General features: G+C 35.1%; 1 protein-coding gene across 2 annotated transcripts in view; it reads left to right on the forward strand.

Moving 5' to 3' along the window:
* GRM8 (glutamate metabotropic receptor 8) overlaps window positions 1-25,668 on the forward strand; it is a 306,092-nt gene that overhangs the window by 157,463 nt on the left and 122,961 nt on the right. The gene's annotated exons all lie outside the window — the stretch shown is intronic.

Consider the following 25,668-nt stretch of genomic DNA (forward strand, 5'->3'; position numbering starts at 1 on the left):
AAAAGGTATTTTTCATTTAAATGTTCTTCACAAGACCTACGATGTTTTTACTATGTAGAAATATAAAAATATACATCAAAGGCAATGACCTTACAGTATAGTGGTTCCTGTTCTGTGGTATGGCAGCAATCCTCAATTACTCATAACAATCAGAAAAAAAAACCCAAAAACTATGTAAGATAAAAACTCAGGAGAGATCTCATGGGTCACTGATTTAAATTCCTCGTAAATGCAGACTCTTAGATCACAGAATCTAATTTATGAATTTGATGGTTTGTTTTCAACTATAAAGTTTCCTCCATCTCTCTGTTTTTCCTGATCTGGGGAAATGGCATTTTGGAATGCTCCAAATGCAGCTCCCCTGGACAAAGAAAACAATTTTTTCTATTTTTTATCTTTTATTTTATGACTCATGACTCTTGCACTCCCTGCCTCATGGGTGTGTGCTTCATGTTCTTCTCCAGGTGCAAAACTTTGCACTTCAAATGAGTCAAATCACAAGAATCATAAACTTTAGAAATGGATAATACTCATTTCTGTTTTTTATTTATCTAAAATTCTGAATCAAATTTCCCGTGAGTTCTTGGCATTAAAAATGTTATTTTATTTTGCTGGTGAATGAGAAAATACTTGGAAAGGGTGTCAGTGACTATTAAATTACTATTTTCTTATTCTTTTTAGGCACTTTATTTAGGTGGAAAAAAAAATAATGACATTACAGTGTAAATTATGCGGCTGTACTACCAAAGAATGGATGCATCACCCCAATTCACTTTGGGAAAGAATTGCCCTGACATAGACATATAGTTACAGGGATGGCTGAAGAAATGTTTTTTTTGCTATGTTTGATGTTCAGAACAAGGAGGGATGCTACTTCACAGGCATGTATTTGAGTGTGACTAATAGAGAGGAATGCAGTTCCTTTCTTCAAGTTAACACTGGCACATTCAGGGCTTGAATTTGTTCTCAGGTGGTGTAGGTAAAATTGTGCAGGTACATGATGCTGCTGTCACATTTGTTGCTTTGTATTTTCTCTCAACATTGAATGTTTTGAAAAATATGATCAATATTTCCTCTTACAAGTCATTATTCTTCTGGTTTTATTTACTTCAGCTACATGGGCTTTTCTGTGCCTACCCCTCCAATTTTTATATTTCCTTCATCCTGCCTGAGCTTTCTGTTTTCCTGATTTTATTAGAGCTTTAGGACTGTCTAGGTTGAGTGGATAGTAAACATGCATTGGCAAAGAAATAGAGTGGGGTGTGTTTGTATGAGGAGAAATGTGTTTCAAAATCAAGACCACTCAGGATAGTATTTCTAACTGCATTCGTTATTGAGAAATAGAAAGAAGAAAGATGTGATGTAAGTCAGCAACACCAGAATTCAGGGTGTTAGGTAATACAGGACACCAAACCTCATCTTTATGTGCTTCCCTTTCCTTGAGTGTAGCTCTGCTCTTTCCATGATGACTGATTTCAGTACTATAGCCTAAATTCATTACAATTATCTGCAGATATGGACATTAATTAGTCCTCATTTCTGTTTTAAGCCCTTTTTAAATGAAAGTTGAGATTTTCAACTCATAATGTTATTCCCAAAGTTGGTGTCCTAATCTCAAATCTATAGTCCATAAAAGCTAATCTGGTCCTGCTTGACATAGTCATGTTTATTTCTTTTGTGTTTGCTTTTTTCTTCAATAAGATAGTTCTATTTTGACATGTAGATGATTTGCAAAGCATGAAAAAAGCCATTTCTACAATTTAATTTGTGTTTGTTTATACATTTTAATTATGTACCCCTCAGCTCATAAATATGAGAACTTTTAAATGAGAGTTATCTTAGCAGAACTTTGTTGTTCCATTTTTTGGGTTTTGTTTTGCTTTTTTAAAAAAATAAGGTTAAATAATTAGCAGGATTTTGCAAATTTACATAACTGCTGCTTTTTTTCATTTTATATTTTCTTGTTGCTATGGCTTAAGTTTTTTCAGCTTGCAATGTTTATTTTTACATTTGAAACAAGCTTTTCATCTATTGTGATGCATACCTGATACTCATAATAAACAATAAGTCAAAGGAATACATTTTTTCCCCTGGAATTCAGTTGACTTATAAAATGCTGGAAATTCTAATCTGTAAATTTATGCAGGAATTATACTGTGTTTATCACTGGCAAGAGTCTTTCAGACATAGCAGCTGCTTGTCTTCTTAATGATAATTCTTGCTTATAAGCACACTCACAGCAGGTTGAGGGATATTTACAGCTCTGCATTTTTATGATCTCTGTAGTCACCTAAATGAGCAAGTTTAATTCTCTGAACTAAATAGGACTAGTTACATGAATGAAATTCCTTTCTGGAAAGCTGCCTGAGTGATTAGATATGATACTGCCCCAAAAAACAGTATATTTGCCTTCTTTTTCCAACTCAAACACTTTTGAACAATTAATGTACTTTCTGCTGTCATCCTACTATCTAATTTTCCTTCTATAAGCTGTCTTTTTTTTGTGCTCTTTTTTGTTTGTTTGTTTATTTAATTTCAAAAGAACCTAATTTTCCAAGAGATTTTTCAAATGTTTAACATATACCTATGGAAGTGCAGGGACACTTGAGTTAACAGCACACCAAGAAATGGGGACAATATACCAATATTACTCCAGCACTGTGTGCTAGATAACAAACTCTAATATTAAATTCGAGGTCATATGCCAGGTGAAAACCTGGAGATAAAGATACTGTATAGCAAGGAGCAACAGCACCACCACCAGGTGTTGAAAGAAAAGAGCAGTTTTAGAATCTTCAACCTTGAAGATGAAGCAAAATGGAAGAAGATGCCAATGGACAGCTCTGGCTCATTCCTGTACTCAGCATTTTAATTGGCTACTGCTGTTTTTGGCAGCTGGTTGTGTTTATAGCTATTGCAGATTTTTAAGTGAGCTGTTTTTAAACATTAAGATCATGTATATTCCTCTTTCTGAGCATGAATGTGGTTATATTAGGAGGCTGAGAATTTTTCTGGGGATTTTTATGAGGATTTCCCAAGGGATATATCACTTTCTTTTTTAAATTTTCTTTTTTTGTGACTAAGTATTTTTTACTGGTTTTAAGTTCTAATGTTGTATGGAACTTCACAGCAATGATATAATCTGAAAGAAAACAGTTTAACAGTAGAAAAAGAGTCTAAGATAAAAACCGTCCCTCCTTATTAAAGGACGTGGTATTTTTTCCTCAGTTCTAACAAGCTGTGAATAAGAATGGTAGCATTCATATAGCATAAACTCTGATGCCGATTTACAACCAATAATTTCAAATGTTTAAGTAGCATGGAAATCCATAACAACACCTAGAACTACAATACTCAAGAGTTTCTCCCACTGTCAGCTTTATCCTTGCTGCTGTTCTGTTTGCTCTTCAGCCTCACAGCACAGTTCTGTTTCTTCTTCCACTACATCTGCTACAATCCATCTCTCATTAACTTCTCCTTTTCTCTTCTCCTCTTTAGCATCCTGCTAATGCCTCTCTTCATTCCAGCAGTCTCTCTGCTGATGAACTGACTGGCAGATTTTTTCCCCTGAATGCTCCAGACTAATCTGATCTGCACAGCCAGCTATCATCAGTATGCTCTCAAGTGCTGCATGCTGCGTGCCAATGTGTAGTCTGTGAAAAAAAAATACCATTTTGTTTTATGTTTTATATAGACTAGAGAGTAGAAAAGGCAAAGGATTCTCAGAGATCTGCCAATTTCATTGAAACAGTCTTAATAACTGAGTGCCTTCTGGACTTGATTTCATTGCACTTACCCTTTTTTTTTCCATAAGTTTTTTGTAACTGTCACACTTTGGGGGACACAGAGCTTCCCATAACACAGGAAGTTGCAGAAAGAGCCCATTTCTCCCCTCCCCCCACTCTCTTATAGTTTGGGTCTTTGCAATTTGCTTTCCTAAATATAAAGTACTTTGGTAATAGTGCTACTGTTATCCATCTCCAACAGTATCTGTGCAACACTGCTATTTGACCTTCCGATACTGCAACTTTCAAGATTTAACTGAAACCATCTTTTTATTTTTATTTTTTTTTCTGCAAACTACCATAATTTCCTGGACCTTGGATTTTTTTTCCCATATTTATCTTTGTTTCTCTTTACTTTGATGATTGAACTTATGTTATTACATATTAATGTAAAAGTGACACAATGAGTGTCTCACTGAAATGACAGATCAAGATAAAGGGCCTCTACCACTGAAATGACAGATAAAGACTAATGCTTAGAGGAGCAGGATAGATTCATGAAGTTATCAAGATTACTTTTCTTTTGTCCTATTTATTAAAAAATACACCCTGTAATTCAACTTCTCTGTTGTGACTCAGTCTTTCCATCCATTGCTGCAGAAACTACAATTTCCATTCTTCATGAAGGTAGACCAGACACATTTAAAATAATATTTGATAGCTCTGTATTTTGTGGCTGAATTTCTTGGAGCTGCCTTTGAGACCTGAATATCCAATTTCCAGCAGAATGACTGGTCATGAGGCTGCTCTAAAACTACCTGTAGTTTTACAGATGCCAGTTTGTATAAGTGAGAAGGCTAAACAATCATTCTGAACTTTCAGAGCAGCTATTATGGTTCTTGAATGTAAAGACACCCCTATGGGGTTGATTTCCAATTTTTCCTTTAATCCATACCTTTGGACAGATTAATGAGGTGATTGGTGGAGAAGGCCTGTATGTCAGTTTGGTTTATGAAGTATCTTCATTGATGTGTAATTTCTCTGATTAAGAAAAAGAGGCAAAATGTTACAGAGGGTGACATTTGTTAACTTAGGGCTGCTCAAGAGGTGCCTAGAATTACACTAATGTGTTGCCAAAGTATTTTTGTTTTACAGCACTTTGTGCCCAAAATAACTTCAGGTTTTGAATCAGCACAATGTCATGTTACAGCTTTGTATCACAGCTATAGTGACAATATAATTGAAATAGAATTCTCCCTTAAGGAGAGGTGCTCACTTAAAAATCCAGTCTTTCATTAGATGAAGCAAAGATAAATAGTAAAAGTGCAAAGAGCCTGCACTTCAGATACCAGTCTCAGGTGCAGACGGGATCTGGCAGAGATGTGAAAAAGCTGCCAAGTTCTGTCTTTTCCCATTCAAATGGCATGTTAGCTGAACCCCATAGAGCCTCACCAAGTCATGCATATGCCGAAGATCACTTTAAAATAAAAGACTTGGCATCCAGATGGGTCTGTAATTTAAAAAAAAAAAACAAACTTGATTGCTGCATGTTTATTAAGAATTTAAAATTCCATGCAGAATTTTAAAGAATTAGTAATTGATGATAATTAATGCCCTTTGGTAAAAAACAGGGTCCTCTAACTGACCTTGAAAGTGAGTCATGACAAGAGGTGCCATGCTATTTTTTGCTGTCGACAAATCAAAGACAGAATATTAGTGAGAAAAGTACTTTGTTTAACATTTAAGTGGGGTGAAAATTAAATTATTTTATGTTGAAAAGGACTAATTCTCAACATACTCTGCAGCTCACCCCCCGTGAGCAGTGTAAGGCTGACACAGCTGGTACCAACATGTCTACTCTTGATAATTCCTTTACTATTAGCTCTCCTACACACCCATCAGAGATGGTTCTAGAATCATCCCAATTTTCAATTGCCACACTTAATGTGTTTTCTTCTCCCATAATCATAGAAAAATTAGAAATTCTTTTGAGATGAGTAATAAACAATACTAGTCAGTAGTTTGGTATGGTTAATAGCTTAGTTAATTGTTTTGATTAGTTCTGGGTCTTTGCAAAGAAAGAGAATATTATCTCTGCATAGCACTTCATTTAACTTTGACGGTATATTCACATATCAGTGTTCAGTGTAATTTAGTTAAGCATGGCTGAGCTTCGTTCTCCTTCTATCAAAGCTAAATATATGGCACTAGAATTTTTGCAAGAGCTTTTTTCTGCCTCGGGTACCATCACTACTCTGTAGTAGAAAGCAGCCATAAACTCATCTCAGCTGGCCACTTATGGGTTCATCCTACAGAATCCTTAGGATGCTACTGAGACAACAGTATTTTACTTGGAAGGAAGGCTTGGGGAAAGTGAAGTGTTCATGGGTTATTTCTCATTCTCTGGGTACTTAAACATAGAGAAAACAATAACAATATCTTAGTTATGCCAGACAGTTCTGCTTTTGGGAGACCAGAGAAACTGTAAGGTTTTATGGGAGTACCTCAGCTGCTGGGTATCTGAGCCTTGTTTTTTAATTGTCTTCTTTTTGCCATAGTTTCTGTCAGTCTGAATAAGTCATGAAGGATGGGAATAGGGAGGAAAGGAATGAAAACACACTAAAAAGCTATGTGCTTATCACTCACCTTGTTTCTATATGTACTATAACTGCAATAAATTTTACAGGGCTGGAATCTTTACACAGAATCGTGTTATAAAAAGGTGTGTTAATGAGACTGTCCTTCTGCTAAAAGTTCTTAATATTCTGGGAGACTACACAGAGAAACAGAATGCAAATGTGTGTGTGTGTGTATATATATCTATATCTATATCTATATCTAGATCTAGATCTAGATCTAGATCTAGATCTAGATCTAGATATAGATATATGTGTATGCATATACCTACTACAGCATTCAGAGTACCATGGCTGAATTATCTAGACCACTGAATCTGAAAGAAACTTGTTAGTGAGAAAGGTGGGCTATTTTGAGGATATGTCAGATACCATAGAGGGTTTATGATGACTGCTGCAACCATAATTCAGAATAGTCACTTTTTCTCTGCTCTTTACTGATTTTTCATATTACCTGTAAGTCTGTCTAAGTCTGTGGCAGTAATGAAATGAGGACGGTGTAATCGCTTTCCTTAAGCATCTCTTCTTGGCCATGAACTTGAGATGAATCCAAACCAGTAATAAATGTAATAGCCTTGTGGAGTAAAGAGAGGGGAATTGAAATCCCTCCCACCTGAAGAACACCCTGTGTATGTCTCTTGATTGGATAGAGGGGATACACTCAGCCCTGTATCATCGACATTTATAATACATTCTTGTCTCATTCTGGTCTTGCAAAGGCAAACACTAGTTTATTTATGTTGTAACTTTGATTCATTATCAAGTCAGAAGGAAATTCAGGGAAATTTCTATGGCTGTGTACAATTTGTGGGTTTTTTTCCCAGATTTTAACTCTTAATTCCTAATCTTTTTGTTTGCCTGTACCCATCACAATCCCTGAAATATGTGCCTCATTAAAAACCACAAAAGAAGCTAATATTGTAGTATAGATGAGAAAGAACCATGATACTTTCTTTTTGGCAATCATATTTTCCAAATCTCAAGTGAAAGTGAAGCATAGCATGCTTCACATGACACTCAATCATTAAATAAGGAAGTTCTAATGAAAATAATTGAGCAATGGCTGCCCTTTCTGTGTCACTTTTGTATGGCCCATTAATTCTGCCAAGTCTGTGTAAGAGTCACTATCATCAACTTCACAAAGATAATCAAGCATTAATCTTAAATCAGTAGTTCATTATTTTAAAACTCATTTTATGACTAGTGGGTTGACTTATATGATCTAATAGGGTGCTTCTTGATTTTAATGAGTGAGAAATTTTACTTTAGAACTGAGTGAAGTGAGAGATCTGTCAATATATTTTAATAATGCTATTCTTAAACTTAATAATTAGAAATTACTCTAAGAGAAATAGTATCCCTCCAAACCATTCTCAAAATATTTGTGGGAATTAAAGCTGAAGACATTTCAGTAATAATTTCAGTAAAAGCTGAACTACCTGCTGATTGAACATGTTATTCACAATATGTCATGTAAATGTCTGGACTTGCTGTTTATTTTACTGAGTTTGTCAGAAGTGTGTCATACAAAGGCTAGCTAAAGTACAGCTAGTAAATCACCTAAACTCCAAAATTCTACTATTGATGCAGTGTACTGAAGTGTATTTGATAGAGTTTATTTTAAGCCACCATAACTGTCATGCAGTACTTAGATATGACTGAGTCATATCTAAGATATTTCATAGAATATTTGTTTTCACAAATTTTTCCTAGGAAATACCAAATTTTGCTCATTCTGAAGCTAGACAACTTTGGAATCAAATTTTCATGCAGCCTTATGATACTTTTGGGCCTCTTATGGCTATTCATAACCAAATATTTCAATGGGCAGCTTGAAAAACTTAAACTTTAATTAATGGTACTAGTTTTACTGTATTTCCCCAAAACTGTATGAAAGACATGTGTTGAGAGAGCTTGGAAGCAAACTTTCTTAAATTTGTAAAGCTGTGTTTATTAGGGTTTAATGTAAACTACTGTCCATATTTGAAGTAGTTTATTTCTTCTTTTGAGGTATAAGGTCAGATGTTTTGCTGAAATTTTTATGTCAGGTTGATAAAGTTGTAGGACTGATGAAGGATGCTATTCAGCAGATTGCATAGGAGCTAAAAGCTTTTGGCTCACATGCTCACCAGCTATCCATGATTTCCCCACTTGTACCAAGAAACAGTCTATTAGATTAAAAAAAAAAATAAAAGAGGACTCTGAAATAAAGCTAAGTGCAAGTCCTCTCTGTCCTGCTCAGAAAATATACTTATATTAGTAATACATTATATCTGGCTTGCAAAACTTACAGTTTAATTAACTAGAGTGTTGTTACAACTTCACTAACAAGAATACAATCAGAAAATATCTATTAAAAGGCAAACCCAAGCAATCCTTTGGAATTGAAAGAACTAAAAGATTTCCTGTTTTCTGTGAAGCTACTGAGCAATAGTTCCATAGTTAAATGAATAAACATCTCTCTCAACAGTGTAGTATTTACACCAAGAACCAAAATGTAAATTAGTTGAATCCATTTCCATTGTCCAAAGTAGCTGAAAATTGAAAAGTAAAAGCTTAAATGAAAACATATAGTCAGAGCTGGGAAATTATATATTTACTTTTAATATTTTTGTATTGGGCTTAAAATATTCTTATAAATATTTACTGCATTTGCATTTGATGCAGCTTGGAAAATCACAATTCTACAAGAAGGATAGTCATATAATGCATTGCAAAGAAATTATAAATACAAGCGACGTACAGTGGATGAAGATTCACCCTTTGTATTGTATATAAATGTATTGTGTATAAATGTATAAGTCAGAAATTTTGTAAATTCTATTGTATCTGTCAATGTATTGTATCTGTTCAGAAACAAAACATTTATTTATAACATTTAATGGTGCTAGAAAACCATAAAGTGCATTTTTGAAAAGTTTCACTACTTTTCATTAGAATACATATTTTTGATACACATCTAGAATGTGTATACATATATATTTTAGTGAAGACCTTGTTTGCTGATAGTGTTCCATTTTTATCAGAACAAACAGTTGATTAGATTAATGTAGTTTTTACTCTTTCTAGAATAAGTTCCATCACTTAATTCAAGTGTTTGTATGCTTAAGCTTATTCTGTCCCTAAGAGGGAAATTAATCTTCCAGGCAAGGAGGAGTGACCTGGCTAACCCCAGAGAGCAGGGAAGTTGACACTAACCAGTTGAGACTAGTAGTAATCTCATGCTGTGCAGAAGGTCTAAGTGAATAGTCTGCAAGGTTAATGTGTTAGTACTTCAAGACGGTGTCCTAGGGAAAAAAAAGTAGATAATTAACTCACCCAGAGCCAAAGGCTATTTTGTGTTCCTGCTGTCATTATGATGATAGAGATAGACTAAACAGACTTTCTGTTTTGAGAGTCTGTGCTCTGATGAATTATAAAGGCTCAAATCAGAACAGTGCTTGCCTGTGAACTTAATGTAGTTAAACAGCAGTAGAGCAGAGGGGTGTCCTGAAACTCTTACCTGGTGAACGTTTTTTGTGTCTTGGTAGCAAGTGTGGTAACTTTGCCTAATGTGCTACTTTCCTAGCATCAGACAATACACAACAAAATTACAATTTATATTATTATCAGTATGAATAATTATATCTACAGTCATGTTATGGTTGCATGCTGGAATTAATATGTTAAATTAGATTTAAGATAAAAGGTTAGATTTTTGGTAAAATAATAAATAGTTCAGCTCTTTAAAGAAAGACTACAGTTGTGATTTAAGAGTCTAGAACGAAGAGAAATAAAATAGTAAGATTCTTTGATTGTACTAATAAGGATGCTAAAATTAAAAAAAAAAATCTGCAGTCCTCATTTTATCCCCTCTCTTAAATACTGATTTAATACTGATACTCTCTTAAATACTTGTTGCAGGGACAGCTATCAGAGGTTTTAAAAAAGGTGAATCTTGTGAATTGTTTTATCCAGTGTGTGTGATGTTGCCAAGGGAGAGTCTGAGTGACGTAGAAATGAAAAGCTATCAATATTCTTGTGACATCAGGATAATCAGATCAATTTACTAATATACATAATTATTTTTGAGATAGCAGTTGAGAACAGTGGCTTGCAAAAAAAATTAGCCTAATCTCAGTCCCATAAAGCCAGAAGTGATGCCATTGAGTCCACTAAAATGGTTGCATCCTAATAGCATGCGGGGACTCATGGGACTACTCAGAAGAGTCTTCAATTTTTTGCCACAGTTCTCATGTATATATCAAGTCTGTGTTTCAAAGAAGGCTTCCTCAGCCATGGCTCTCCTTTGCTGGTATATTCACACTTTGTTTTTGGCTGAAGGTTTACTATAGCGTGCTCTCTGCAGACTGGTTGTTCAAAAAACAATTTTGAAGATGAAATCCTGAAAAAGGATTAGCTAGGTATATTTATTGATAACATTCAGGGAAAGTTTTACCTGAACCCAAGTCCTTGCATAATACTAATTTTGCGCATTGCATTATAAGATCCTTTTTACTGTTTCAGTGAGACCAGACCAATTTTACAAGTCCACTTGAAGTTATTTTCAGATATAGTGGGAATTTATTTTAAATAAATGGATTTAAACTACAGTGCTCCCATTGCTCCTATTTAGCTGCCTTAGTTATGTAGCCCTCCCAAAAGATTTTATGCATTTCTGCCTGCAAACTTTCTAAAGGAAGCAAGGGCAAGATAGCACCAAATATGAGCTAGGAAAAATCAAGGTTGTTTGGAGACTTGTCCATGCCTCCACAGATAAGCAGCCTGGAGAGCCAAGCTGAGAGTTATAGAAAGAGTGGCTTCAGCTGACAAATGTGTGAAGTCATTTGCGATTATGGCAAATGCTGCTTCCATCCTTTCGTCTGTTATGGACAGTGTTAGAAACAAGGTTATTGTTTCAGAGCTCTACAAGATTTCTAACCTTCTCTTTCTGGCTTTCTCTAGTAAAAGAGGCAGCAAAAATTGCTTTTTTTGCCTATACAGTAGGCAAAAGTAAAGAGTATTTTGGTTTTGCTTGGTTGTCTTGAACTAGCTTTTCACACTGGCATATCACATGTCACAGGTATTCAAACATTTTTCTTCAAAAGCAGCAAACATTCTGTCACTGATGTCTGGTCTCCTGCACTGATTAAATGCAAGCACCTTGTTCAGTACAATGCCAGGCCTGTTTAGTAATTTTGTAATGGCAATTGTATAATTTATGCACAGCCTGACACTCACATACGTTTTCCATGTCATGCTGGCACACATGTGTTTTGAGTATGAGCTGACTCTTCCTTACTCACAGTTCTTGTCATCGTTCTTGTCTCAGCCAGCTTTACTTTCATTGTTTATGAGCAAATAACATCCCAATAATTACTTCCAGAAACCTCAAATAATGTAAAATAAATACAGGTCAGATTCTGCCACTACATATGCAAAGCTGATTTTTTTTATTTGTGAGAAATTTATTGTTGGATAATCTGTTTTATGAAATAATTTACACCAAAAAGTGCATAGCAAAGATATTGTTCAAAGACTGAAGCTTAAAAAAAGCTTAAAAAATCTACTCCTTCCAGGCAAGAAAAAGAGAAAAAGTAAACAAATAATCAGTATATATTATTCACTCAGTTTATATGCATATATAAAATGTACATTTAATTTTCATCTTTTTGAGAAGGAATCAGTCTATCATAGATGATAGTGCCATTTTTATCTTTATATCTTTGCATTTCTAGGAATGTTTTTTTTACAGTGGTGGAAAAATGTGTAAGAAAGCTGACTACATCCAAAATAACTAGTTTTAATGCTCTGTGTGTAGAGTACATTTTGTTTGATTTTATTTGTACAATAAATACTGATGATAACTAATAAATATATCAATAAAATAAATCAATAGGTTTATTCACTTGAAAAAAACAAATAATCGTTCAACTATCACTGTTTTCTGCAAATATTATTGGCCAAGTTTTCCACTGATGATGGATGTGGAATGGCATCACTGGAATTACAGTAAGATTTCATTTGTTTTCCTTCAGTGTCCTAACAAAGAATATCTATAAATCATTGGAGAAAATAGAATTCTGAAAATGTTCTCTTACTTAGAAGGACCTACTTATAAAGTTCCTGTCTCTCTTTGTGTGGCAAGTTTTTCTCTAAGTCAAGGCATTAAGAGGTTGAAATCATAATAAAGATAACTGGATGCCTTTTTCATCTTAAGAAGCTGTGATGCATGTTTGTAATTGAATTTTGTAAAAAAATTTTTTTTTTGTTTTCTATTTAATAATTTCTCATGCACAGTATGGAATCACTCTGTCTTCATGTCTTGCCTTATTTAAAATAAATAAATAATTAAATAATTTTATTTATTGTCATTCTCCAAGGTGCTTTTTTTTAGCAAACTGGTTTCACCATAGCATTACCTCTGGCTTGTGTCACTGATGAAGAGCTGCAGCCTAAGAAATACAGATTTCCAATTCCATAAGGGCAATATAAGCCTGAAGATAAAAAGCCTGAAGATAAAAAGCCTGAAGAGAGCACAAATTTATAGCATAGAGCAAGGGCAACAGCACTTTCTATCTGTTTGTTTAGGTGTTGCCTTTTTTGTGGGGCCATAATTACATACTGATTACTGCCAGAAAAAAAGATTCTCTCTATCCTGAATGGTAATTACTGTATTACTGGGTTTCACTCCCATCCCTTTCTTTTAATCTTTTTTGACCGTTATCAGCTCTAATTTAGGTTTTAACATGGCTTTTGGGAAACATAAATTTCAAAATATTGTTTACATTCCTTGAAATTATGGTCATCTTGTGAATTATGTATCAGCTAGTATATATTACTAACTAATTAACTTAGTGTAACTGTGCATGTACCCATGAGACTGGAGAATGTTAAAATGAAAGGTTGGCTACAGCTTCCTTGAGCTACATGATCTAGGTTGCGTTTGAATTTCTATCACTTCAGGTGTCATCTCTTTGATTAAATTAAGAGACCATCAGAGGCATTCTTCTGTAAGGAAGCAATAAATGTACCCTAACAGAAAATAGTGCAATTTTTCTTAAAAAAAAAAAAATTCTTTATTTCTCTGACATTCTCAAATTATGCCAGATTTTGAGACAAGTGTGGAGGGACCATAAATCATCCTTTCTCATTTGACTTCCATTGGAACTGAGGTGATTTAGGCCAGCAGAAGAGGTCAATGCCAAGAGCTGTGAATACTTTCAGTCATGAAACAAGTCACTTGCTGATCATTAGGATGGCTTAAAAAGGATCTTACTAAAGTACCTTCTGGCTTGTTTCTCTCTGAAACTTTGGTATCCACTGGGGTGACAGTTAGTGAGCTTTCTACTGATGAAAATGTTTGAAATGTATTTAAAAAGAGACCGGAGTTCTCACCACCACTTTCCATCAGTAAATTTTTTTTTCCTCTGTCACAGAATTCCAGGCTCATGGGAGTGAGTGAACATCAAAGTCAGTCATATAATTATTGTATTGAGTGGTGTGGTAGTCACAATAAAAGGCATCCAAACTAGCAAAGCTAGATGTAGTGTACCCCAATCTATGTAACACATCCTTAAATATGCAGATACCTTGCCTGGTGAGGTCAAATATAACAATAATTTTTAAATGTGAATTCACCTGGTTTTCTCTTCACTTTGAACTGTTCTTAATCACCTAAGGACTGAGAGAGTAATCAACAAAAGTCCCTAGAACTCCGTAATTTGTGGATTTCCATATGCTTATCTGCAAGAGTGTGTGTACCTGTAGATATGCTTATGCACACAGGCACTTGAGATTGTTCAGTAGCATTGGCTAAGACATTTCTGGTGCAGTGGCATCTTAATAGTGGGTCATAAGATATTTCAGGTTGGAAAGATCTTCTGGAGGTCTATAGTCCAACTCATGCTCAAAACAGGATGCTCATTTCCATCCAGGCTTAAGCCACAACACAGAGTCAGCATGAGGTTGGATCTGGCTAAGTTAGGACTTTATCCATTCAGATTTTGAAAATCTTTGAGGATCAGGAGAAACTGAATATCTTCTATGGGAAGCCCATTCTGTGGTCTGAGCTACCTTATCGGGAAAAAGCTTTCACCAGTTTAAAGCTCCTGTTTCACACTCTGCCCATAATGTCCTGCATTGTACAAAATAGTGGAGAGTATTGGTTCATGTCCTTGTTTGGATCTGCTCTTTGAGGGACTTGACCCACCATTTTTTCTTTAGGCTGGCCAAAGCCTTATCCTTCATCCTTTCCTCACAGGGCATGTAATTCATCCCGGTGAACATCGTGATGGCTGTCTGCTGAACTTCCTCCAGTTTATTGATGTATTTCTTATGTAGAAGGGCTAAAAACACATTTACACATCTAATGTACTGGTGAAAAACCTAAACGATTTGGAGAATTTTCCCATCAGCCTGCACACTAAAGGTTATGATACAAGTTATAAGAATAAGGAGAAATTAAATAGCCTTGGTAAAATGAGTTCAAACTGCACTTAGTAAATTGGAACATGAATGGCACAAGATTCTAGCATTCTGCAGAGGAGCTTGGATTTCTTCAAATGTAAATCCATAACTGAAAAAATATATTTTAAGAAACTAGATAGAAACATTTTAGTTTTGTTCAAGCTCAGCCTTGGGTTGAGCTGTTGGCCAGCCTTGGGTTCCTAAAATAAGCTTATGACAATGTAATGGTTATTATGGGTGGTCGTTTTTTTAAAATTATAATAGCAGAATACTAAAAATTCCTGTCCTTCTCATCTGACTTTCAAGTGCATGAAAACCAAGCAGGTTCTCACTGTCTCAGTATTACAGTGACATGCACACCTGATTGAAGATCTGCTTTTTTGGGGTACATACTGCCGGCAGTCTTAGAATACTGTTAAAAGATTGTAGTCTGAATTGTGAAACTGAAGCCTTATTGTGCTGACAGCTGTTCATACTAGGGGACTTGCTGATTTAGATATGCAAAATACAGCAATGTGTGTACTTCCTATCAAGAGAAAGACTGTGCTTTAGCAGTACTTTGCATATTATTATAGTTGCTATTGTTGTTGTTACTATTATTAATACTATTATTATTATTGTACTAGTACCTAAAAAGGAGAGATTTGATTGATGAGAACGTGCTTAATCACTAGCATTTTTAAGCAGAAGATGAGTATCAATCAGATGCTAAGCCAAGTGTAAATTTGGTGGACTCGGATTTTTTTGTTGAATTCATTCCCTGTGAGGAATTAAACTTGTTTGTACCATGAATTCTTGATGGCCCTTGGCAGAGGGTAAAGTCCCCCAGATTCTCAAGATGGCTTTGGTTTTAGTTTTGTGAAATGTATACTGGAGATATTTTGGTAGAGTATTGAGTTTTGAAGGTGTTTATGTGGCTAAACACGTTTTTGACTACTTTTTAAATTAGATGCCTAAAGTGTACTGTGGGGAGCTTTTCTGGGGGTTGTTTGTTGCTTAGTCACAGATATCTTGTTCAGCACCATCTAATTTAGCGTGTCTCAGCCAAGGTAATGCTCAGATTTGCTGCAAAAGCCCTGACAGCATATCTATTTCCCTACAACTCCAAAACACCATCTCCAGACAAGCCTCTTGACCCTCTCTTCAGCTATTTGTAGATAATTGTCCTGATTCACACAGGGGGAGCAAGTAGAGCAAATTGATTCTTTCTACCCAAAAGGGACAGGACTGCCCATAAAGGAACTTTTCTTTGCATTACTTACTGTCACTGTTTTGGCCCAGTGAGGATGGGACATGTGCAGCTGTGAGAGTGCTGCCAATGGAGTGTGTACAGCCAACCTGCTCAAGGAACAGGCCTCTATAATGTCCCTAATTTAGCAATTTTAGCAATGAAGCCAATCAGTTCTAATTAGTTTGTGATTAAAGAAGTAGCTGTCTTCTAGACTGTGCAAAGAGTACTGGGTAAACTGTCTTCCAGTTTTAGACTGAAATTCTCTTCCAGAAGGCAATCGTCCATGTCCTGTTCCTGTCATCAAGCAGTTCATTAACTAGCTGCTTAGTTCTAATTGATGGTGCTTTTATTTTTATCAGGTTCTGCAAAAACACCTTTAATTAGACTAGTGAAGAAATTACAGATTTTCACCTGTGGAAAATCATGAATTTCAGCAGTTGTCTACACAGCTTGTAGAAGAAAATTATGTTTCACCATCTCCAGTAAATAACATAGGTTTCCTTTGACAGTAATACATGACAAAATTCTAGCCTATAGCAATCCAAAGTTCTTGAACCCGTTGTTTTCCATTTTGACTGTCAAAAATTATTTTTTGTCCTACAGAAAAATATGAAACAAAATAAAAGTATTTAATTTTCTATAACCATGCAACATATTTCCTACTGGCTATGCAAAGTAAAATCTACTATTTCTTTTCCTCACCATACACTATTTCTTGCAGTGTGATGGGTTCATTAAAATGGGACAGAGAAGGAAGAGACAGTGGATAGGGAAAATGCAAAAGCTAGTGCAACAGTTTCTTCAGCTCTTAATATTGAAAAATGTTACTATTGGATCTTTTACATACTTAAATTCATAGTTGTTCCTTTGCTGTGAAAAGTATGGTTTCATTGCTTTCCTTTTTCGGTTGCAGTTGAAAAAATTCTTCCACTACTCCTTCCTGTAAAAAACCCACTCTTTTCTCACATAAAAATTCTGTCATGAATACTCCTATCTTGTCTAGCTCTAAAAATCTCCTCTTGGAAGTTTGATACTCTGAAACCCAGCAGCAATTTAGAGTTAAATTATTTTAAGATTCATTATTATATTTATTTATTTTTCATCCATTTAAAATGAAAACTTATTTTCATTTTAAATTGGTTTTTATTACATTTGTTTTGAAATTTTTTTACATACTTGTCTGCTTAGCAGTAACATGGAGCCCTGTGAATTAATTCAGTTGTGACATATAGCTGTTGTCAGTCCTTGCAACAACTGTAAGAAAATAGAACAACTTAATTTTTTCTTATTCTCACAGCAGCTGATTAAACAGTAGGTAGTATGTGAGATGCTGTTTTAAACTAGCATACATATTTATCTTGCACTAGTTCTCTACTAGTTAACTATGTAGTTTAAGCTAGTTACACAAGAAAGTCTTTTCAGGGGAGCACTTCAACTTATTTTCCTAAATGCTTCTTTTTGGAGAGGGTAAGTGTTTTCTTTGAAATAAAAAACTTTTCTTTAGGTTTCACAGTTAACTGTTACATTGCTAAAGCTGTATGAGATGCATCCTACCTCAGCAACCAACTGCAAATACACAGAGCTGATGAAAGCTCCCTTCCAGGAGAGACCAAAGTTATTCAGTACTTCATGTGAATCATGACATCAAGACACTTAGTCTGAGTGGGAATTCACAGTACATTCCAAATCTATATTTAAATTCTCTGCATCAAAAAGCTATCAAATATTCATTGCAGAAATGGCCCTGTTAGGATGTTGCTGTCCCTTACCTTGCAGACTTCAAGCCAAGCCAGAGCAGGCATCCAGCCCACATTACCTTCATGATAATTCAGCCTAGCACTCTGATGTCAGTAAAGGGACTTTTACATAAAACTCCTTTGATTGAAGGAGCTCCAACTGAAGGGGCCTTGAATTTCTACAGTATCTATAGCTGATGAAAAGGGCACATAAACCTCTCAATATGCTGCTTTGACAAACAGCTGACTACAGTTTGCAACCTGCATTGTTCTGCTCTTTTGGAGTTTCTCATGAAACCAAAGAAAATTGCTTGAACCTCTCTTTAGTAGTAGTTAATATGATTAGTTTAGATGTTGCAATATTTTTGGTGAAGCCTTGATGCAGCTTTAATCTTTAGTCTCGAAATAGACTCTTAAAAAATAGTGGCCACAAATGCTTCAGGAAGTGATGTGCTTGGATACTTATTTTTCTGACTATACTTCCAAAAAGTGCTTTCTAATTGGAAGGAAGTCCTTTCTTAAGCATGGTGTCAATCAAGTTTATAAATAAAAATAATACTCCTGAGGACAAAAGTCCCTTCAGTTGCTTGCTTGTATGAACCTTATATTTGAAAGCTCTCATGGTCAATAAGGAGAAGAAAGAGAAGAAAGGGTTTTTATACATACTGTGGTGTGTGCTCAAGGTCCTCTGAGTTTAAATGCTAGCAGAAAATGAATAAATTCAGTTAGTTGTACTGAATCTTTACTGTTGCTGATAGCCTTTGCTGTAGGCTTTGGAGTTATACACTGAAGTCTGTATAGAATTGCTTGCAGCCTGTGGGGTTTTAAAATGGCACCAGTTATTTTAACCTATGTGCCTGGACTAGTTACATTAGCAATTTCTTCCATAGTTAGAAATTCCCAGGGTAGTTTGTGTTAGAAATTGGGAAATTCAGCAAAATGCTTGGTTGCCTAAGTCATGCTATCACTAATACTGGCAGTATTCTGAGGGAGAAATACAGCACTTAAAGTTTGAACAACATTGAAAATGTTTTCACTAAGGTAGTCCTTAGATCTTCATGTTAGCAAACACTAAGTTTTTTCCTTTATATTTGTGTTATTTTGTTCAGAAATAACAAAATGAAAACTTTTGACATGGTTTAATTATGAAAAATGCATATATTTTTATATTTAAAACATTTTTCCTATACTGTTTTGATTTGGTGAAAAATCAGTAAAGCAACATTTCATATTTACAAACCAAGCTGACAAATTTTGAGGTTGAAATTCCTTATTTTTGCTTAGAATTTAAGGAGTGTTAATGGTAAAACTCATCAGTTTAGATTTGAAACATAATTTCATGTGTTACTATATACGGATATATGTACAATAAAATCTTAAATGTGACATCTTGACCTTGTGCATTCAATTTTTACTTTTACAAGTAAAGAAAAATAGATATGATTAGAGGGTTTTAAAAACTGTGATACTATAATAAGATAGAAACAACTGCCTAACAGTTGTTGTGTACTAAAGTGAGAAGCATAGAGGAATGAAAGAGACAGTGGATGACGAATATTTCTTAATGATATATGGTACGAAATATGCAGAAGTATGAGTCTAGCAAAACTGATACACCTCTGATTTCACTGTCTTTCCTAAAATAAAAACAGAAGAAGCAAGAGGGGAATGAGTGATATTTAAATGGCCATGTAAATATTTAGGGAACTCTCAGAATACATGCAAATATTATACAGAAATGTTTGCAAAAGTTGGCTGTGGTTTGCTCTCTGGCTTGAAAGCTGGACAAAATCTAGTGAAACCTATTGTGATGTCAGATTTATTTATTACTCTGCATCCTTGCTTAGTAATGAAATGGTCTTTCTCCCTTTAATTTAAACTTCCAAGGTGTCTTTTTCTGCAGGTGTTTTCTGCTCTCAGGTTGTCAGACACATGGTGGTCAGAAAGTGAACCAGTGAACCACATCTCTACTTTTGTAGTTTCCAAGCCACAATCTGTTTATAGCAAGGAAATACAATTTTTGAAAATGTTATGCCCAGTATCAAGCTCAGTTCTTAATATTATGTTCCAACTTGGGCAATTCCATAGACACTGACTAGTCATGTGCCTGAAAAGAATATTGCTTTTTCCACTGTATTTTTTATACGCATTTTCTTCTAAATGCATGGTGTGGTTCTTGGTGTGGTTGTCTAAGGAGACAGCATATCCTTTGGTGTATCCTTATTTTAATGCAGACATTAGTGTTTAGCTAAACATTGTCATCATAGCAAATCTTGGCTCAGCAAGATAATTTACAGAGCAGCAACATGGTTGCTGCTAGATGTAACAGACTTGTTTTTAAATGTGTGAGAATTCTGAGTGCCTGTGTTCCCCAACTCTGTACACTGTTTCAAGAAGCTATAATTAAGCAATATTAAGGGGCTAATTAGGATAAGGAAATTTTTTCACTCTGATAATAACATTCAAACTGTTGTTAGAGACTCTCTTAAAGTACATCAATGAGAAAGTTGAGAATCTTATTTTAGCAACCTTAGTTTGCTTTCCTAAGAGAAAACACTAGTAAATGTCGCATATAGTAATAGGAGCAAAACACTCCAATATAACTATGATAGTGCTTTAATTCCACTTTGGTATATATTACTGTGTGGTTGCTAAAAGTGTTTTTCTAAAACATGTGTCTGATTTACTGTGAAAGTCAGGAAAAAGATTATGATATTTCCAATGAAAAATGTTTATGGGGAGGCCAAGAATTTTTTAAATGCTTCAGTTACAGGATGAAGCAAAAAGAAAAGTTAGTTTTTCATTTATGGTGATTTTAAAATGAAAATTGTTGGACCATATTCACTTAATGTGAAATATTTTTTTTGCTATTTTGTATTTAAAAAGTGTTTAAAATATGTGAAGTTTCTGAATAGGAAATTCTTTTAAATATCTATATAATTGTAGAGATTGAAAAGTTTTTTTCTCAGACTTTTTCCAATTGGTCTGTTGTCTTGTAGGTTTTTTTATTTTATTTCGTATTGTTGGGGTTTTTGTGAGTCAGTGTAAAGAGGCATAACTCCCAAAAAATTACATCTAGGGACAATTCACTAAATCACAAATCCACATCCATCAGTTGCTGAAGAACAGCAGACAGTTAAACTGCTTCATTTCACTGTCTCTGCTTCTGCATTCTCAATTTTCTTTTTGGAATGGCTGAGAAAATTGATATAATCCTTGGCTTACTCTCTGAATTGCTTCCTAAACTGACACCACACTATTACAGAGAAGCCTCAGGTTTTATGATGCTCTCTGCAAACTAACTCATGCATCACTGTTACCATATAGCTATTAGAAAACTCAGCTCCCCACCATAAACATATATCATTGCCCTTAAGTTTCAGTAACAGAAGATGATGATCTGCATTATTTGTTCAGAGAGATCAAACTCCATAATGTGTGAGGAAAACAGCTGAATAGTCAGGAAGACTTCAATAGGAGCAACATATGCTCCTGGTGCTTCCTGCTGAGCCTGCTGAAATGGCTTAGATACAGATGCCAGCTTTCTGTGGAAAAAACTCTTGTTGCAAAGGTGGGGAGTTCCGACCAATTCTGACAAATAGAAGATCATCATGCCTGAGCTGAAGAGTGGGAGACCACTTACAAATTGCTGTGTTTTAGTTGTGATTGGGATTGGCCCACAGAAAAAATCAATTGAACACAATTCAAGTCTTTGACTTTCTTTGCTTCCAAGTGCAGCTTAAGTAACACTGTTTTGAGAGCCAAGTAATGGGGATAAATAATTTAGCAGTAAGTACAAAAAAAAAAAAAATTGCAACTATGAAATAAAAATATATTACCAGATATCCAAAATCCAGACTTGTAAAAACAGAAGTTTGGAAAAATACCTCAATTGTTGCAGAGATGCTCCAACTGTCTTTCTGCACAAGCATATATAAAAAAGGCAGGTAAAGAGAGGCAAATGGAATAAAAGCTGTTCATGAGAAAACATTCTAAGACCATTGCATTTTTTTCTCCCCTCTTCCACATTACTTGTTCCCCCACCATTATCCCAGGAAGATTTCTCCTCTTGTTCAAAACACAGTCCATAAAACATTTGTTTCCCAAAACTTATGAGAAGGGACAAAGTCACAAAAGAGTTGGTGGGATTGTGAACAGGAGGGGGGAATACAGGCTCTAGATAAAGGTCTGTCCTTGCTTGTGACAAATCCACAGTTAGGAGATTCTTGGCCCTCCTTGTCACTGCTAAGCAAATGGTTCTCACTGGATGAAGGACAAGACATTCCAGTCTAATATTTTATTTAGTAGGATACTGTTCCTACTCACACTGCATCCTCATACCAGCTGTCTCTACTCTTCTAAACTATGCAGCCCTTCTCCTGTGTCCCAAAGCTCTCTAGTGCCCAAAACCTTTCTCAAACCCTGCACCATCACAACATTGTTCCAGTTTGATGCTCTAAGCAGCTGTTGTATGCAAGATCCTTGACTTCAGCCTTTTGTTTTCAAGTAACATAAATTAAGATTTTTACTAGATATAGGGAATGGAATCTAAAAAATATCAAAATAATCAGGAGAGATAATGTAGGCTGCATTTACATAAATTGCTTTCAATAATACTAAATGGAAGCAGATTTGTGAGACAGAAGGAATGGGATTGCTCTGAAATGTTAGGAGAACTAGTAATTTTCAAAAATGGAGCTGTAAAAGAAAAGGTATTGTTTTTCCTCTATGTCACAAGTTACAAGACAGGTATATCCACTTGCTTTATTTAGATTTTTTTATGTTCTCAAGAGAAAAATTACTAGGAACTTGGCTGTGAAGTTTTCCTATTGTCATGGACTTATATGTGTACAGAAATTCTTTCAACATGTGCTTTAAGATTGTCATTAAGAAGAAGTTTTCTAGAACTTGGATGAATTATGCAACATTTATCACCTACCAGATTATTGCTGTTCTGGTGAGATCAGCAACTTAACTTTTGATTGTTTAAGATACTTGTTCCTCTCTCATAGGTGATATCATCACCTGTGTATGAATTCATTACCTTGGTTATCTTGCATTAATCTTTATTAAGTTTATTAGTTTATTTTAGTTTATTTTTGTAAGGCCTAATTTATCTTGATTATGTTCCCTGAAATCTCTTGATTCCCAATTCACACCCATGGAATTGACAATACCACCTGCTTCACCTTCTTCCCCCTCAGACAAGTAGCCCCAGTCACATCCCTATCCAGTTAATCCATGTTTCACCTTCCTACTGTTATGCTCCTTATCTTTCTCTGCAATAGCTGAGTTACACCATCCTGAGCAGGATACACTTTTATTTCTGCAGCATAAGAAATACAGGTTGAAAAGGGGAAATGAAGTGCAGGTATGGAGGCAATACCTCCAGCAACAGTCCAACTTGTCACTCTTGCTCAGGACCTGCAAGAGTACCTGTAGCAACTCTTTCACATTTACAGCATTTATGGGATCATTCCTTTGGCTTGTTCCCAAAGGAGGTTTCCAGTGGATTGATGCAGGAGCAGCTGACATTTCCTGGGCTAGTCATTGCTCTCCTAGATCTTCTCAAGCCCAAGATGATAGCATTAGTACTTATGTCTACACATTTTCTTCATTGGTTGGAGAAAATCTTGACATCCTGCTGATGTCAGGTCTGCACTTTTCAACAGCTGGTTTGGAGGACCTGCTGGAAAACACCACAGCACATTTCCCTGGATTTCTGTTGTTTTGGAGATCAGGAAGAGATGGTCAGGAACTGGTGAGCCCAGTTCTCATCTCAGTTCTTGACGCTGTCAGACCATGGGTCTGCCAGCTGCGGGTTTGAGAACTGGGAGTATCTTCTCACTCTTTTTGATAATGACACAGCTTAAGCAATTTTCCAGAGGAAAAACTGTAGGATGAGAAATTGAAGTGATCATTAAGGAAGCATTAAAACATTTATTTTATTGGTACAAATTTTTATGTTCCTTCAAGTCACCAATGTGTGTAGAAACATGCCTTGTGGAGCAGAGTCAAGCTATAAATAAACAATTATTACTTGGCATACAAGTCTGAAGAAAAATTATAACCATGTCTTCCAATCAATTAATATTTTATCTGTAGGAGCTGACCATATTTATGGTTTAGACAATATGCATAATTTTGTTGCTATACATAAACATCTATTCAGAGAAGTACAGCATAATTTAAGTTGATGAGTTCTTGTCATCCTTATAAATTGTTAGTTTAGATGTTTGAGAATTCCAGAAAGAGAAAATGAAAATAAAAGTAAAGAAGACAGAGCTTTTTTTTTTTTCTGTGATTTTTAGTTATGCAAAGCACAGAGACTCTTCTTGTCTATTGCCTTCTGGGTTTCACTGATTTAAATATTGTAATTCTGTGATGGTCCTTATCCCTTTGTATGTATAGAAACACATTAAATCCCAATGAATTAGTTTTTTCCTTTATAATTTATGTGATAAATTAATTTGTAGTAGCTTATATGTGAAGAGTGAAGGTAAAATTTCATGCCATGGAAGAAATTTATGCAAAAATGCTTTATATATATTTAAAGTACAATATAACATAGGGAAGAATAAAACTTTTTTTTCTCTTTTAAAATCTGTATCACTTAGTACAATATACTTTCTTAAGCGTTTGCAACATTTAGTGTTTTGTGACTTAGAATGTATTACAGAAAATATTTCCGCTCTTTTTTTCACCAAGTCCCCACCCCTCAGCATATACATATATCCATTTATGTGATGGGAATTATATTTATCTTGGCAATAAAAAGTGGATCTCCTTTTAACTCCTCCTGTTCTGACCATCTTATTTAGAGAATGTGGAAGCTCTGGGAGTGCATCCAGGTTACTGACTGCTCTGTTCCTGCAGCAGTTCTGTAAACTCTGTCCTTCTCTTGTCCCAGAGTCTTAACAAGGCAGCAGCAATTAAAGTGGAGAGCATGAGCTCTACCCATCATTTGCTGTTGGAAGGTAGTTCCCAAATGAAATAAGTCAGTAAATTTGTAAACTAATTAAGCTTCATGTTTTCCATCCTTCATGTCCTCTTTTATGTCTGGGCAATGCACTGCAACTAATTGTGTAATTTTCAGCATGTTCAAGGAAAGATTTTTCGTGTTTATGTATGTGCAGTACAGTTGCATTATTCATTAATTATTTGTCATTCATTAGAGAACATGTCTTAAAAAGTGTCTGCAAAGCTACTTGTACAAATCACAAAAATGGTCTCTGCCTAGCTCTTCAAATGGTTTTTTGATTTTCAAGAAATAGTGATCTTATGTTTTTTTTACTAATCCCTGTGGAGAAATAACAGCACACCATGATTTTTCAAGGCTATCTATCGCTTCCAGTGCTCAGGGGTGTTTAAAGCACAAACCACTACTGCTTGTCAGATTACAGATTTGTTCATATGTTACTACTATAGTGCAAGATGGAGTTACTGAAGTGCAGCAGACAAATAGAAGAAGAAAGGTTTCTGAGTAGGCTACCTGGCTTTTTTCCCTTGTCATAGGTGCTTGCATACTTTTTCTAAAGAAAGGTCTTGTGTCCATTATATTTTCAGGCACAAAGAGTGTAGTTTTATAAATTTGGACTCAGCAAAATTGATACCTTGAACTGATGAAACCCTTTGTTTAGATATAAAAAATAAAAAAAAGATGAGAGTGTTGGCTTTTTTTTTTTTTAAATTATGCATAAACTTTTGTCTCATTTCAATATAATCTTAAATAATATGATTGGATTATTTGCAAATTGAATGAGTTGATAACCTGATAGATAACCTTGGGGTGTGTTCTGTTCACTGAGGCAAGAGGAATTTCACGGTAGATTTCAGCAGTGCAAATTTCACAACAAGATTTGCCAATTACTTTTTCCCTGAAAAGTGAAGAT

This window comes from Onychostruthus taczanowskii, unplaced genomic scaffold (assembly GCF_017590055.1).
Source record: "Onychostruthus taczanowskii isolate IOZ18803 unplaced genomic scaffold, ASM1759005v1 scaffold23, whole genome shotgun sequence".
Taxonomy (NCBI): domain Eukaryota; kingdom Metazoa; phylum Chordata; class Aves; order Passeriformes; family Passeridae; genus Onychostruthus; species Onychostruthus taczanowskii.